General features: G+C 33.1%; 1 long non-coding RNA gene across 1 annotated transcript; it reads right to left on the reverse strand.

The window, feature by feature from the left end:
- Nucleotides 1-307: 307 nt before the first annotated feature.
- On the reverse strand, nt 308-6,096 carry LOC134693118 (uncharacterized). Its single transcript, XR_010102338.1, has 3 exons — nt 5,749-6,096; nt 1,088-1,176; nt 308-531 (listed from the first exon to the last, which is right to left on the reverse strand). It is a non-coding gene; the product is annotated as an uncharacterized LOC134693118 (long non-coding RNA).
- Nucleotides 6,097-9,290: the final 3,194 nt, after the last annotated feature.

Raw genomic sequence — 9,290 nt, forward strand, 5'->3', positions numbered from 1 at the left:
TACACTGATCTGTATGATTACATTAGGCTACATAGAATAATTTTATTTTAAACCAGCAGTTTTTTTTATAATATTTGATATGTTCACATAATAAATTTACCTTGACAATACATTTAGCTCATAAAAAATGTGTTCCTATATAATTTTCCATCTTTCATGTCTATTTAATGACATATAACATTCAATGTTGAAGGCCGTACTTTAACCTATAATGGTTTAATTTTTAAATTGTTATTTGGATGGAGAGTTGTCTCATTGGCACTCACACCACATCTTCCTATATCTATAAAAATGTATTTTATTTGAAGTTGCGATCTGACTATTTTTGTTATATGGGACTGAATAGAAAAACTGTGCAGCAATAAAAAAAAAAATATCAACATATAAATGTAAAATAAACAGATAAGAAATAGTAAAAGTTCAACAGGTTTTTCTAAAATTGAAAATAAATCTGTTTTTTTAAACATGTCTTTCTCTGTAGATGTACGTGCTATGAATTGTTCTTTTTTCTTGCTTCTGGATAGGCCTGATCTGAAAGAAGTAACGACAAAGTCAGAACAATTTAAAACATTTTTAGTTATCATACCAAAATTTATTATATTTGATGAAGAAACTGTCTGTCTTTCTTTTATTTATGATGTCTATTTTGTTTATATAATATTATTCACTCTTTTAATTGTCATTAATAACAGTCTTGCTCAGTGTTGAAGTCCGTACTTTGACCTTTGATGATTTACTTTTATAAATTGTGACTTGGATGGAGAGTTGTCTCATTGGCACCCATACCACATCTTCTTATATATATATATATATATATATTGCCTCTGGATACAGCAAGATAAAGATGGCTATGCTATGCACTTGAACTAACCCGAATAATTCAGTTATATTCCGCTGATCTACGAAGGCTACATTAACCTCGTGTTGGAGAAAATCGGACACAGAAAGGGCTTGAATTATTCGAGCTACACTTGAACAGCAGTTGTTGAATTTTTATACAATAAAGGGATTAACGTACAGTAACTCATTAAACTTTTACAATTTAAAAGTCAACACTCTATCAAATTAAAAACTCATTATTACATACCTAATCTCCATCTTCAGAAACACTGTATAAGTCAGGACTGAATAACAATCTAATCTTTTTTGCTGGTGTTTCTTAACATTTTTCTCACTCTACAAGAAATATTTGAAGTTAAAATACAGGAACACTTATTCTGTTATTAATTTTCTTCAGGCATATTTCTTTATTTTTTATCAGGATTGGCATGAATCGTTCCCAACTTCCTGAATATGCATGTAATATTTGCCATTGGACATTCAGCCATTCATGATCAATCAATCAATCAATCAATCATAGTCTTAAAACAGATGAATGGTTCATGCCTAGGAGACAGCGAACTGAAGACACACATTACAATTAAAAAACAGGATTCATTAAGTTTTAAACAACACACAGGACTGGTGTTGACAATACTTTTACCTACCCCATTCAACATACCAGAAAACAAGTAAGACATGTTTCAAAAAGAACAGCAGCTTCCTCAGGCAAAAGTAAAAGTATGAGTAATGTACCCAACACATTCCCCCATTCAACAAAATATCCATTTTCCTCTCAAAATGTTAAAGATGCTCCTTCGGCACTCTGATACAAAAATATATTGAAATTTAGGTACATGTACTTTTGTCAACATTTTACACATTTTATTACCCAAATATGAGTGCAAATGTCTCGCCTTTTTCTTACTTATCATTCAAATCATGTTGAAAGTCTTTAGTATGGAGGTTTTACTACAAATATCACGTATACTTAACATTAGCAATGCACAACTACAATGTATGATTGCTGTCATGTATACTATTAAACGAGAAGACCTCATTTTGTGTGTCGCTTCTCTTCCTTCCACCACGATAAATTATTCATCATGCCTCGACCAAAAACCTTAACCTGCAGCGGGACAGACGGAAGGACGAACAAACGAACGCACGCACAGATTCGCAGACTAGAAAACACAATGCCAAAAGATGGGGCATAAAACTTATTGTTGAAATTAAAAGTAGTGAGTTGGCAAAAAAGAAAGTAGGGTAGGGATAAGAGGGAATCAGGACTTTTTCGGAACCTCGGGATTTTGGGATTGACCCTTACGGGATCCGGGAATATATTTTTCGATTTCGGGATATGAATTTCTTTAAATTCTGCATCTCGGGATTTCGTGTTTTTAAGCCGGGGATTTCGGGATCAGGACCCTCCGACCACCCCTAAAATTAGCCTTAGTCGGTCAATCATATATACAAGATTCATATCCTACCATTGGCATGTTAATAATGCCCTCATAAGAAAAAGCACTGATGGATTGTTCTAGAAGCATATTTTATTAGACTAATATGGTCTATATATAAGCAGTTACAATTATTTCATGTTTGGAGCGGTGCAAGTTTTACCAAAAGATGCATTGTAGCAAAGGAGAAGAGTAATTGTGGTCTGAGACCAGAGACACAAAAAATATTGAATTTAACAGAAAGGAAACAAATATCAGACTTTGAAAAAAGGAAGAGGGCTTTTGATACTTTTATGAAATTCTCCATACATAATATCTTTTTAATACAAAAAATCATCCCAGTTCACAAGCTGTATATGACCGCGATTTTGTGGGTGTGTTCTGGTGTTGCTAATAGTACCTGAGAATCAGATCTTAATACAACATCTTATCATTAAACAATTAGGTTAAGGTCATGTTAACCCCGACAGATAGACATGACACCACAGTTGTCATGGTTGTTTCATACACTACATATTATTGACCTATTGCTTATAATGCCAGAAAAATTGACCCAACCACACAACTAAAAATTGTCCAATGAACCATAAAAATGAGGTCGAAGTCAATTGAGACCTGTCAGACGGACATTTCCAGCTGACAATGATTCCATACATGATACATATTATATTGGTACCCTACTGCTTAAGGCATCTGAGAAATAGACCAAACCACAACACCATACATCGGCCAATGAACTATGAAATTGAGGCCAAGGTCAGACGGAACCTATCGGGTGGATATGTACAGCTTACAATCATTTCAATAATCAATACAGCAAAAATAGATGACTGACTAGTTATAGTATCTAGATACAGTCTTGCTTAAGTTACTTTATCTTTGATAAATGATCCATGGAATAAGGTCCAGGTCAGGTTAACCCTACATGTACCTAGCTGACGAACATGTAAATGTTGCTAGGAACCCATATACCAAACATAGTTATCATATTACTCATAATAAGTGAGTTTTTTATTTAACAAAACAAAATGTATCAAGCAGTTACTGAACCATGAAAATGAGGTTGCCGGGACATTGATATATGACAGACGGAAATTTCGTAACATATCGTATGAAACATTTAGATTGTCTAACCTATGAAATATAATGCTTCAAACAAAGACAAGGCCGTAACTACATTGAGGCAAATGAGGCAAATGCCTCATGTTTGAAATTTCAAAAAAAAAAAAATGAAACAAAAGAGTGTCTCCATATCAAATTGTTTTCACGGAAAGTGTCTTGCAAGACGCAAGTTCTCTTCACTCTCTGATGTCGCCCCTGCATGTTTTTAGTGATCCATGTTCATTTTACTTTTAGTTTTCAGAGTTGATGGTCTATTGTTTGCACTTCTGTGTCCCTGGGTTTGTCTTTTATTCATTTATTGTCATACTTTATTACTCTAGTCTGAGTGTTGATTTTCATTTGTAAACATGTGATTTTGCAATGTTGCATGTCCACCTATGTCCAGACATTGTGCGAGAAAATATAAAAAAAATATACGATGCTACTGGACATAGAAAAAAAAATGGTCGTTTCTGCATGGAGAATTGAACACGATATCAAAGAATGCAAAACTGGTTCTTTTTATTGTAGATAAAACTAGATATCCGACATGGTTTAAATTTAAAAGTTAGACCACAAATTTTCCAGTATCAAATCATCTATTAAAACATCAATGGTTTGCCATATGACCTTTTGCATTGAAGCATTACATTTGCATCAAGTCGTGTTGAGACCCTCAACAGACAATAAAGGAATATGGAATAAACGTGCACGGTACCTAATTTCACACAAAGTCAATGCATATAGAAAAAATATAAATGACCAATGCATGGTTAAAGTTTTTATTCCTGTTCTTCGTCTTGATAGCTGCTGGAGGGTCAACAATACAGAAATTATTAATACCGTATAACAAGATCAAGATGATCCTTAATGTCGACTTAAGTAGTACTAGTACTTAAAGAATAATACTGCACTGTCACTATATTTTTAAAATCTAGTCATAAAAAATCACCAAAGTCTAAGCACAATACACAAGCACTTGTTTCTATCCATTGGAAGAACCACTACGTTGATAGTGGTTCTTCCAATGGATAGAAACAAGTGCCTGTGGCACATTACAAGACAAGAACAGACATACAGATCTGGCCGTTTTATTGATTATGAGAATTACTATTTTTTCCTTTGTCCTACACATCGGTCTACTTTTAATGTTGTCCCCGTAAAACCTAAAAGTCTTAAATTACAATGCATGCTCCAATCGATGTTTTTGCTTTGAGACAAGAAAATTGTCGAAAACAAAATCTAAAAATTAATTGCGTTTCAATATAAGAAAGAGTCCGGGAAACGCTCAGAATGCACGATTTTGCTTTATTTTTCTCAGAGCTTCGCAGACCCATCTCCAAAATTTTTTCGCCTCGCTACGCTCGGCAAATATATTTTGCCTCACAATTAAAACAGGCTAGTTACGGCCCTGAAAGAGTGTACACCATCGTCGCCGGTGCCGCTGGGTTGCAATACCTACTATGTCTCGCATACAGGCGTCGGAGAAAGAAAAAAACATCACTGCACAACAGACATGAACGTTTCATATAAACCTCTGAAGAAAGAGATACCTTTCTGAGAAAATTTATTTTTTTCCAAATAGGACCCATTAATTTGTATTCTTGCTGGACTATATTTCTTCCAGAGTTTAATCGTTAGTACACATGATATATATCATGTGTATGCTACACTTTTACCATTATATAATATTTATGAAAAATTCACTGTTGTCTAAGTGTGTACATTTCCCTCGAGATACAATGTATATTATTTACCATTTAAAATTCCTTAATTTTGCAGTCAGAATTAATACATTTTTTTTAAAATTATTCGAAAATGCCTGCCTATAACAAGTATAAATTTGATGACCATTCAGGCATTCATTTGAGAAGAAAGATTCGACTGAGGTGTGTCTTTTCAAAGAGGTTCTTTTAGATCAAAAAGGACATCGGTGGTCTACTAAAATAGTGCATAGTTAAGAAAATTTGTCAACAGAAGGCATGAAAGGCTTATAAGGTTTGGATCCATTAAAACGTTTAATCCCGCTGCAAATGTTTGCACCTGTCCTAAGTCAGGAATCTGAATATGTACAGTAGTTGTCGTTTGTTTATGTAATATATACGTGTTTCTCATTTTGTTTATATAGATTAGACCGTTGGTTTTCCCGTCTGAATGGTTTTACACTAGTAATTTTGGGGCCCTTTATAGCTTGTTGTTCGGTGTGAGCCAAGACTCCGTGTTGAAGGCCGTACTTTAACCTATAATGGTTTACTTTTTAAATTGTTATTTGGATGGAGAGTTGTCTCATTGGCACTCACACCACATCTTCCTATATCTATTATAATATCTATGTTAATATTTATAAAGACATAAACTAGATACTTACAGACTTTTGTTGTCTATCCTGATATGTTCCTGGTGCCGTTTCAACCACGACAAATACAATACACAAATGGAAATTGAATCGTCGCTCCTAATCTTTGAATATCTTTCCTCCATGTACTAACTCGAATAATTCAGAGCCCCTATCCACTACTTTTCTCGATGAAATGGTTAATGGAGTGATCGAAGTAATCGTAATATAACGACTGGATTATTCTGGTTATCCATGTACTGACAAATATATTAAGATACACGCTGTGGATTTATTATGTAATTTCCGTCGTTTGTTTGTCATTATCTATCGTGCGAAATTTTACATTCGAATGTTTATAATTTATTAGGGTTTATATGATCACGATGGCCACAGTATGTGGTCATTAAAATATGATATGGGTAATTAGAATATGATAACAGATCTTGTTCGAAGAAACTTTAGAATCGTAAGATTTTATATTACAATTCTCTTTTTCGTTAAGTTAAGTTAGAATATCTCATAATAACCTCCTTGTTAAAATTAAAAATCATTTACATTATTAAAAAAAATCGAAGTTTGGAATTTACCAATATTTTTTTTTTTTGTAAAGGAACATTTTTTCCATAGAAAAACAAAAGAATATTGGGTATCAATCCGTGACAGAAAAGGAATATATAACCACATTAAAAAAAAGACATTAAAAAATTAAGCAAAGGAACAGCGCTGTAATTGCTGTAAGTCACATTAACCTTCAACGTGGAACGAAAAGTATCTCACAACACTGCACGTGTAAGACGACCACTAGCAACAGCCAGAGCGAAATAGTTTGCCCAAAAAATTGAATAGACTTCGTAAGATGTTACACCAACCATTTTGGGCGCGTTCAAAAAGGAAAGACGTACGTATTTAAAAAATTTAGTAGTTCTTACGTATTTAAATCAAACTGTATTATATGCAGAATAATTTTTGGTAAGTTATATAAATACATGTATCAAATGAAAGGGTAAGAACTGCTGAACCTTGCAGAACACACACATTTGACAGATGAATACAAATGAAACAAATATTTATGAATTAGTTCTATAAAATAGAGGGCGTACATTGCCTGTTACTCATATATAAAGTACCTTGTTTGGTGTATTCAAAGTTATGATATAACTAGTACAGTCTGATGTGTAAAAAATGGTATACTTATCCCCCATATATATATGTGCATGCTGTTTTTTTTGTGTTGACGTCCGGAATATAACACTGTTGACTTAGCTTCTTGTTCCAGCTTTCCGTAAAAAACAATGTTTTTTTCCATGATATTACATGTAACATTGCTCTTATCAAACAAATAATGAAGGTTAAGAAAACATTCGTTTATAAGTTATGAAAGCATTTGAATACTGGTACGATTGAAGTTAGAATAATGCGTCTTGGCACGTACGTCTTAAGCTTCTTACAAAGTTATTTGTATCTGCTGAAAAATGCGTCAAAACATCTGACTCAGTTTGTCTAGTACAAAACGTGTTAATAACATAAATCATGTTGTTATTCTGGGTGTATGTATGTTGTAATAGTTACCACTGGACATCAGAAATCGTTTTTATCGTCATCCTCATCATTCTTTATATAAATAATGACGCGAATATCTTATGATAAAAAGGGACATAAAAAAGTGGTTGAAACTTTGCTCCATCATGGATATCTATCTAAATAAATATAATTCTCTAATTTTGTTATCCTCTTATAAAATGTAAGCACTATCATGTTTCTGGAATGATTTATCCGGGTTATTGTTTCATATAAAATTATAAAATAATAAATGGCGAATTAAGTAAAAAAAAATATATAAACTACAAAAGTACCAAAGCACTTACTTTAAAGTTGTTTAAACCCGCTGGGATTTCAAGAGAGCTTTTTACACAAGACAAAGTCAATAAAGACATTCCATTACGAACCTGTATCTACTGTATTTATTGTTATTTTGTTCAAGTCCTGAATATGCACATAATTTTAGCCACAACATGTTCAGCAAACTTAAAAATCGTCTTTTTTTTTTATCTAAAAACTGTCATAGGGTGAAACTTGCACATTTAGTTCTTATCTAAGATCGGTATTTAATTGCCTAGATTGATTTGCTTTGGCCTAGCGTGTTAAGTATTTGTAGATTTATTGTTTTCGTAAACTTTAGCAGACTGTCTGATTGACTGTTAACTTTAATGTATGATGCAGCTGTGTTTGAACTGTAATCATTTCTAATTAGAGCCGTACAATTTATGTTCCTGTTTGTTTATATTCTGTTCCAATACTTCCGATACTATTCTTTCTATTTTTTGTTCATTATTCTCTATTCTGTAAACCCCCATCCACAGCCTCAGGTATAGATGAAGTGTCATATACATGTGGCCTGGTCTAGTAATGTCAGCAGTGTGATCTGCACATATATCATTTTGTAGAAAAAGATGAACGGGTGGCGTTATACATTGTTTTGATGTAAGATATGATACATCTTTTCTATAAAATCGATTGATTGACAGATTGGTGGTTGCAGAACGTGCAGTGTCAAATAGTTCATGCATACATGCACGGAACGAAAAGCTATTTTAAAACAATACATACCATGGGGAATACCTGTAATAAAGGGTAGACCAGGATCTCGAGACCAGGATGAAGTTCGGTAAACTTTTTATACGGGTTTTACATTTTTTTCTATTTTGGCGGATGAAGACAATTCTATTCCCAAGTCACCCTTAAGTGTCCATAAAATCAGCAGCACCCATACATATATACCTTCTTTCCAATCTTTTAAAACAAACAAAAGAAAGGATAAGACAAAATGATACACATTCTCAAATGACTATTTAATCGGTAATAATACTTGAGGGTCTTGTTGGAGTTGACAGAATATCAAATAACGCGATTGGGAAACGCAGAATAAAGGACAAAAAATATAGCATATACAAAAAAAATATAAAGAATAGAAAATAAAAGGATGATCAAATAGAGAATAATGAGCAAAATTATAATATTAGAATAGAAAAAATGTTTTAAAAATTAAAAGAATACAAAATCGATGGACCATCCATCCAGACCATTATAATTTTGTAGTTGTCCATTTTTAACATATTATTTTATTTGAAAGATATAAAATGACCATACATTAATAACCTCTATGAAATGACACAGATTCAAATAATTTGCAACCTTCGATTTGTTTAATTTATGTTTAGCAAACAAGTGCCGCATATCCGTATCAGAAGTTGTAAAATAATTATTACTAATTACAACAAACGCGGCTTAAAAGCCTTATCAATTTTATGTAATGCACGCGTACGTTGACTGTAGGCACCCTAGTGTTACCACATGCCGAGAAGTCTTCAAATGGAAACACAAGATAATTAATGACAAGACGTATGACACTTAAACTGGACCCCTGTTGTGTTCACTTATCGCTACACTGACGGTGCGAAGCTATAGATGGAACGGCGGACCAGTTTATATGACACTGATCTGTAATTTTGTATAATATGATCACTTGGTATTTCTCTCTATGTATGTGCAACGAAGATGACAGACAGTGGACA

The sequence above is a fragment of the Mytilus trossulus genome, chromosome 12 (assembly GCF_036588685.1).
Source record: "Mytilus trossulus isolate FHL-02 chromosome 12, PNRI_Mtr1.1.1.hap1, whole genome shotgun sequence".
In the NCBI taxonomy this organism is placed as follows: Eukaryota; Metazoa; Mollusca; class Bivalvia; order Mytilida; family Mytilidae; genus Mytilus; species Mytilus trossulus.